The following is an 8,880-nucleotide window of genomic DNA, read 5'->3' as shown; positions in this document are numbered from 1 at the left end:
GCAAAACTGGTTTAAAGGTATTTGGAAGCACAAGTAGTATTTCTACTTGGTGCTGAGAATTTGGCTAGCATGAGGGGGAAAGGCAAGCTCAAAAAGTTAGAGGATCCATGACAACATACTTTATCTCGGATATAAGAAAGACATAACTCATTACGTTGTCTTCCTTGTCCAACATAAACTCTTTAGCATGTCATATTTTAATGAGTGCTCCCAATCATAAAAGATGTCAATGATAATATATCTATATGTGAAGACCTCTCTTTCCTTATTACTTCCTATTAATTGCAACAATGACCAAAGCTATGTCTGCCAACTCCCAACAACTTTTAATCATCATACTCTTTCTATGTGAAGTCATTACTCTCAATAAGATCAATATGAACTTTTTGTTTCTTTTTATTCTTTTCTCTTTTCTTTTATTCTCCCAAGATCATGGCAAAATAATCAAGCCCTTAACTCAACACTAATCTTTATTATATAGCTCACGGACTCGATTACAAAGAGAGATCATAAAGCAAAACTCAAAACTAGATCATGCCATGAACTTTATTCTACTAGATCAAGATACTACTAATAGGATCGAACTAAAAAAACGATAAAGATAGGAGTTGTGATTGTGATACGATACCGGAGCACCTCCCCCAAGCTTGGCAGTTGCCAAGGGGAGTGCCCATACCCAAGTGATTATGTCTCCTTCTTTGTCGTTGAAGAAGGTGGTGGTGACGGATAATCGCACATCGAGCGTAAGAGGTCCTCCAGCTTGCGAATAATGCCCTTGAGTGCAACAATATGCTCCTTCAACAAAATATTTTCTTGTGTGAGATACTTGTTTTGAACACGAGCTAACTCAATCATCTTGAAAGCTTCGATCTCAGTTGGGGTAAGAAGGTTATGATCAATTTGAAGGATGTCTTTTGCTGCTGGAGCTTGATCCTCCGTGGCCTTCTTGATCCTTTCATCCTTGTTGACCCTCGTGGGTTCTTCCCTCTTCAGATCTATCCTCATTAGCCAAGCATCGTTGTCACCATTGTTGGAGGAGGGAGACGACATGATGCCTAGCCTGGAAAACCCTGACAGAAAACAGCTCGAAACAAGAACATAGGAGGTTTGTGTGATACGGGAGTCAAAACCTCCGGGAGAATATATAATGAATTTTTACCGACCAAAATACGTAACGTGCAAGAAAACGGAGTCCGGAAGGCACACGAGGTGCTCATGAGGTAGGGGGGCGCGCCCAGGGGGTAGGGCGCGCCCACCACCCTCGTGGGGCCCTCGTGTCCTTCCCGGACTGCCACTTATTTTTCTATTTTTCTAAATATTCCAAAATGGAGAAATATTGCCTTAAAAATTGTTTTGGAGTCGGTTTACTTACCGTACCACATACATATTCCTTTTCGGAGTCTGAAACGTTCTGGAAAGTGTCCCTTATGTATTCCTCCGGGGTTATGGTTTCAATAATATTGGTTTCAACATTTATGGGATTACCTGAGATATAATGTTTAATTCTTTGACCGTTTACCACCTTCGGATTTGTGCCCTCGAAGTTGTTGATTTTTATGGCACCAGAACGATAGACCTCTTCGATAACGTAGGGGCCTTCCCATTTAGAGAGAAGTTTTCCTGCAAAAAATCTTAAACGAGAGTTGTATAGCAATACATAATCACCTACATTAAACTCACGCTTTTGTATCCTTTTGTCATGCCATCTTTTAACTTTTTCTTTAAACAACTTGGCATTTTCATAAGCTTGGGTTCTCCATTCATCAAGTGAGCTAATATCAAATAACCTCTTCTCACCGGCAAGTTTAAAATCATAGTTAAGCTCTTTAATAGCCCAATATGCCTTATGTTCTAGTTCGAGAGGTAAGTGACATGCTTTTCCATAAACCATTTTATATGGAGACATACCCATAGGATTTTTATATGCAGTTCTATAAGCCCATAATGCATCATCAAGTTTCTTGGACCAATTGTTTCTAGACCTATTAACAGTCTTTTGCAAAATTAATTTGAGCTCTCTATTGCTCAACTCTACTTGACCACTAGACTGAGGGTGATAAGGAGATGCAATTCTATGATTAACATCATATTTAGCAAGCATTTTATGGAAAGCACCATGAATAAAGTGTGAACCACCATCAGTCATTAAATATCTAGGGACTCCAAACCTCGGAAAAATAACTTCCTTAAGCATTTTAATAGAAGTGTTATGATCAGCACTACTAGTTGGAATAGCTTCTACCCACTTAGTAACATAATCAATAGCAACTAAAATATGTGTGTATCCATTAGAGGCAGGAAAAGGTCCCATATAATCAAAGCCCCAAACATCAAACGATTCAATAACAAGAGAATAATTCATAGGAATTTCTTGACGTCTACTAATATTACCAATTCTTTGACATTCATCACAAGACAAGACAAACTTACGGGCATCCTTGAAGAGAGTAGGCCAATAAAAACCAGATTGCAATACCTTATGTGCAGTTCTATCTCCAGCGTGGTGTCCTCCATAAGCATCGGAATGACACTTGCGTAGGATCTGTTCCTGTTCATGCTCAGGTACACAACGTCTAATAACACCATCTACTCCTTCTTTATAAAGATGTGGGTCATCCCAAAAGTAATGTCTTAAATCATAGAAAAACTTTTTCTTTTGCTGGTATGTGAAGCTAGTTGGTATAAACTTAGCAACAATATAATTAGCATAATCAGCATACCATGGAGTACTACGAGAAGTACTTATAACATTTAATTGTTCATCAGGAAAGCTATCATTAATAGGTAGTGGGTCATCAAGAATATTTTCTAACCTAGACAAGTTGTCTGCAACGGGGTTCTCAGCTCCCTTTCTATCAACAATATGCAAATCAAATTCTTGTAGCAAGAGAACCCATCTAATAAGTCTAGGTTTAGCATCTTTCTCTTCCACAAGGTATCTAATAGCAGCATGATCAGTTTGAATAGTTACTTTAGAATCAACAATATAAGATCTGAACTTATCACAAGCAAATACAACTGCTAAAAGCTCTTTTTCAGTAGTAGCGTAATTTCTTTGAGCATTGTCTAGGGTCTTACTAGCATAATGAATAACATTTAATTTCTTATCAACTCTTTGCCCTAGAACAGCACCTACAGCATAATCACTAGCATCACACATAATTTCAAAGGGTAAATTCCAATCAGGTGGCTGAACAACAGGTGCAGTGACTAATGCTTTCTTAAGTATTTCAAATGCTTCTACACAATCATCATCAAAGACAAATGGTATATCTTTTTGCAATAAATTAGTCAGACGCCGAGAAATTTTTGAGAAGTCCTTGATGAACCTCCTGTAAAATCCGGCATGACCAAGGAAACTTCTTATACCTTTGATGTCCTTGGGACATGACATCTTTTCAATAGCATCGACCTTGGCTTTATCAACTTCAGTACCTCTTTCAGAAACTTTATGCCCCAAGACAATACCTTCATTAACCATAAAGTGGCACTTTTCCCAATTCAAGACAAGATTAGTTTCTTCACATAGCTGCAAAACTCGATCAAGATTGCTCAAGCAATCGTCAAAAGAGGAACCATAGACGGAAAAGTCGTCCATGAAAACCTCACAAATCTTTTCACAAAAGTCAGAGAATATAGCCATCATGCATCTTTGAAAGGTATCAGGTGCATTACATAAACCAAAAGGCATACATCTATAAGCAAAAGTACCAAAAGGGCATGTAAAAGTAGTCTTTGATTGATCTCTAGCCGACACAAGTATTTGAGAGAAACCAGAATAACCATCTAGAAAGCAATAGTGTGTATGTTTGCATAATCTTTCTAGCATTTTATCAATAAAAGGTAAGGGGTAATGATCTTTCTTAGTAGCTTTATTTAATTTGCGGAAATCAATTACCATCCTATAACCTGTGATAATTCTTTGTGGAATCAATTCATCTTTATCATTAGGAACAACAGTAATACCTCCCTTCTTAGGGACACAATGGACAGGACTTACCCACTCACTATCAGCAACGGGATAGATTATACCTGCCTCTAGAAGCTTTAGTATTTATTTTCTTACCACTTCTTTCATTTTAGGATTCAGACGTCGTTGAGGATCACGAACTGGTTTGGCATCTGCTTCCAAATTTATTTTATGTTGACACAGAGTGGGACTAATGCCCTTAAGATCATCAAGAGTATATCCAATAGCAGCACGACGCTTCTTCAGAGTTTTCAATAATCTTTCTTCTTCATGCTCTGAAAGGTTAGCATAAATAATAACAAGATATATCTTCTTTTCATCAAGATAAGCATATTTAAGATTATCAGGCAAGGGTTTAAGCTCAAACATGGGATCTCCCTTGGGTGGAGGAGGATCCCCTAAAATTTCAACAGGCAAATTATGTTGCAGAATAGGTTCCTATTTAAAGAATACTTCATCTATTTCCCTTCTTTCATTCATGAACATATCATTTTTATGGTCTAGCAAATAATGTTCTAAAGGATCACTAGGAGGTACGACAATAGAAGCAAGACCAATAATTCCATCCTTACTAGGTAATTCTTCCTCACGATGTTGTTTACTAAATTTAGAGAAATTAAACTCATGAACCATATCATCCAAGCCAATAGTAACAACATTCTTTGTGCAGTCTATGGTAGCATTGACAATATTTAAGAAGGGTCTACCAAATATAATGGGACAAAAGCTATCTTGTGGGGAACCAAGAACAAGAAAATCAGCAGGTTATTTAGTTTTCCCACACAAGACTTCAACATCTCTAATAATTCCCATTGGTGAAATAGTATCTCTATTAGCAAGTTTAATAGTAACAACAATTTCTTCTAACTCAACAGGTGCAATGTCATGCATAATTTCTTTGTATAAGTCAATAGGTATTGCACTAGCACTAGCACCCATATCACATAAGCCATGATAACAATGATCTCCTATTTTAACAGAAATAACGGGCACGCCTACCACAGGTCTATGTTTATCTTTAGCACAAGGTTTAGCAATTCTAGCAATTTCACCTTCGAATTGAATAACATGCCCATCAATATTATCAGACAAGAGATCTTTAACAATAGCAATATTAGGTTCTACTTTAACTTGCTCAGGAGGTGTATAAGTTCTAATATTGCTTTTACGAACAACAGTTGAAGCTTTAGCATGATCCTTTATTCTAATAGGGAAAGGTGGTTTCTCAACATAAGAAGTAGGAACAATAGGATCATTATAAGTGACAGTCTTTTCTTCAACTTTAATAGGTGCAGCTACTTTTACTTCTATGGGAGGATGATATTTAAACCACTTCTCCTTAGGGAGATCAACATAAGTAGCAAAAGATTCACAGAAAGAAGCTACTATCTCAGAGTCAAGTCCATATTTAGTGCTAAACTTATGAAAAATATCGGTGTCCATAAAAGATTTAACACAATCAAACTTAGGTGTCATACCTGACTCCTTACCTTTGTTGAGGTCCCAATCTTCAGAGTTGCATTTAATTCTATCCAATAAATTTGTAACATCCCAAATTTTCAATTTGGAATGTTATACATTAGATCATCATGCATATCATATTTTATTTTGCATTTTGGTTGATCCTAGAAATTCTACGCAACTCAATGACCCACGGAGAGAGTTGGGGATTTCGTTATTTTCATATTTGAGTTCTCTCAAATTTTGAGAATAGGATCATTTGATTTTATTTATTTTATCATCAGTTATTTCTATTACAAAAATATGAGAGAGGGAATAAAATGACTTCCACAAAATAAAGAAATATTGAGGATTTAATAAAAAAATCAAATAAGATTTTATTTCGGAGTTTTTCGGTGTTTTATTTGAATTTAGGAAAAATGTGCGTTTTTCAAAATTGCATTTAGGGCCCAAATAAATGTTCACCTTGTGCGGCTTGATTTTAGAAGCCCGTGAAAATTTATTTCGGAATTTTTGGAGTCCGTTTAGTATTTCTTTTTATTTTTCTTCCGAGCAGAATAATTAAAAAAAAATTCAGCGTTCGTCGTTTTTCTTTTTCTCGGATTAAATCCGCGATTTTTCTGATCACGATTCCTGATCCGATTTTCGTTTTAGTTTAACTTTTCGCTCGTTTATCGGAATTAGGCGATTCAAGCGCCTAGGGATTCGTCTCGAAACCCTCTATCCGTTTAACCAACTTACACAAGTTTTTGTTACTGTAAAATTTGCCGTAGATCCAGATTAGTAGAACGAAGTTGTTTTCTTTCGCCGTTTGTCTTTCGTTGCTTCGTTCGATTTGATTCTTTTTGCCAACCGGAGTTCTTAAGTTGAACCTTCTGGTTAGATCTCTTATTTGAGTTTTACCTGTGCATTAGATGAGTACTTATTGTATGCTTGTTTGTTTGTCTGCGATAGAATACCCGGAGTGCGCCGCCTGTTACTTCGAATCGTTAGGTTTCGCGGATCATCAGCAAGGCAAGTAACACTTTGATCATACCTTTTCTACTACCCAGTTTTATTGCATTAGATCAATCCTCACACATTGCATGATTAGGATCTAATTAAATTGTGGGATGGGAAGTAGATGAGGTAGTACCTATTACCCGTTATTATCAAACCTTTGGGAGTTACTTCTACGTTTGCTTATTGTGCCATGCTATGCTAGTAGACGTGGATTGGGTGAGTGAAATCCATGACAGATGTGAGATTGTTAATTAATGGTTTATCTAAGGTGGCAACTTAAACACACATCTGGGTGGATTGAGGCACCTGGGTATTCCAGGACTTGCCTGTTTTCTTTTGGACCACCACCCAGGCTCAAAGGGATCATGAGACTATTCATACTAGAAACTTCCGTGTGCAGCCACAAGCTATTATGGGCTCTAGCATAGTTGACTAAGTCGTGCGAACTCTTACAGTGGTAGACTAGCAGATGTGGGGGATGTAGATGGTACGGTCTACCCATCATAAGGTGCTAGCGCTTCTGAAAGACTATGTCTCGGTCATCCGTCTTCTCAAACACCATGTAGTGCGAGAAACCAAACGGAGGCGATCGAGTCTTGTGGGGAAAAGTGCGCAAACCTCTGCAGAGTGTAATAAACTAATCATGGTTAGCCGTGTCCCCGGTTATGGACATCTTGAGTATCTAGTACTTGGATTTTCATGTGAATCTCAACATGTTACTCTAAATTAATATTGTTGGGTTTTAATGTTGATGCTTAATTGGGATTGAGAATGCTGTCAACCATTCTCAATGTTTAACCACTACCATGATAGTAATTAAATTTTATTCCTTCGAAGTAGGGAAAAAATGGCTTTGCGCAAAACTGTAACCATAGAGCTTTCCACTAGCCAAATATGCATATAGTATAGCCGTTTCATTCCATTACTCTCTATGTGTTACATTGCCAGCATATTCCATGTGCTGACCCGTTTCGGGCTGCAACGTTAATGTTGCAGACTTTTCAGACGATGATTAAGGAGTTTTTAGGTCGTGGTCCTATACTCAGTGATGCCGTAGGAGTTGATGGACTCACTTATCTTCCAAGCTTTCCGCTGTTATCGTTATTAGATGGCCTTAAGCCATACTTATTGTAATAAGCTCTCTTTTGAGACACTCGATGTAATAAGTGTGTGATTGCTACTCTGTTATAAATCCTCCGAGTACTGTGTGGTGTCAGCATTACTGATCCAGGGATGACACCGGAGCACAGAGATCAGACTGTTTGAGGTCTGGTCGCTAGAAAATTCCATCTGAATTCAATAGTCTTCATCATAAAAGAGCTAGCACAAGAAGTATCGAGCATGGTTTGATTATTATGAGAAAGCCGAGCATAAAAATTTTGAATGATCATTTCTCTTGAGAGCTCATGATTGGGGCATGAATATAACATTGATTTAAGCCTCCCCCAAGCTTGAGCGATGCTTTCTCCTTCGCGAGGCCAGAAATTATATATATAATTCCGATCACGATGAACAAGATGCATAGGGTAATACTTTCGATGAAATTCCAGCTTCAATCTTTCATAGTCCCATGATCTCATATCATCACATAGCCTATACCATATCAATGCGTCTCCCTTCAAAGATAAAGGGAAGACCTTCTTCTTTGAAACATCATCGGGTATACCTGCAAGCTTAAATAATTCACAAACTTCATCCACATATATTAAGTGCTCATCAGGATGCTTTATTCCATCTCCTGTAAAAGGGTTAGCTAGCAGTTTTTCCATCATACCCGAAGGAAATTCAAAAGGAGTTTCATTTTCAATAGGTTCAGTAGGTTGAGGAGCAACTCTTTGCTCTACTGGACGGGGTGAAGATACCCTGAACAAGCCCCTCAGAGAATTACTTTCCATAGTAACAAGTGACAGTAAATTTCAGCACACTATATAAATTTTTCCTTACCAAATTCCACCTACCAAAGGCGCTACACTCCCCGGCAACGGCGCCAGAAAAGAGTCTTGATGACCCACAAGTATAGGGGATCTATCGTAGTCCTTTTGATAAGTAAGAGTGTCGAACCCAACGAGGAGCAGAAGGAAATGATAAGCGGTTTTCAGCAAGGTATTCTCTGCAAGTACTGAAATAAGTGGTAACAGATAGTTTTGCGATAGGATAAATTGTAACGAGCAACAAGTAACAAAAGTAAATAAAGTGCAGGAAGGTGGCCCAATCCTTTTGTAGCAAAGTAAAAACCGGAACAAACTCTTATAATAGAAAAAGCGCTCCCGAGGACACATTGGAATATCGTCAAGCTAGTTTTCATCACGTTCATATGATTCGCGTTCGATAATTTGATAATTTGATATGTGGGTGGACCGGTACTTGTGTGCTGTTCTTACTTGAACAAGCATCCCACTTATGATCAACCTCTATTGCAAGCATCCGCAACTACAACAAAAGTATTA

This window comes from Triticum urartu, chromosome 2A (genome assembly GCF_056163025.1).
Source record: "Triticum urartu cultivar PI428250 chromosome 2A, HENAU_Tu73, whole genome shotgun sequence".
Lineage (NCBI taxonomy): Eukaryota > Viridiplantae > Streptophyta > Magnoliopsida > Poales > Poaceae > Triticum > Triticum urartu.
This window is presented reverse-complemented; position numbering follows the sequence as displayed.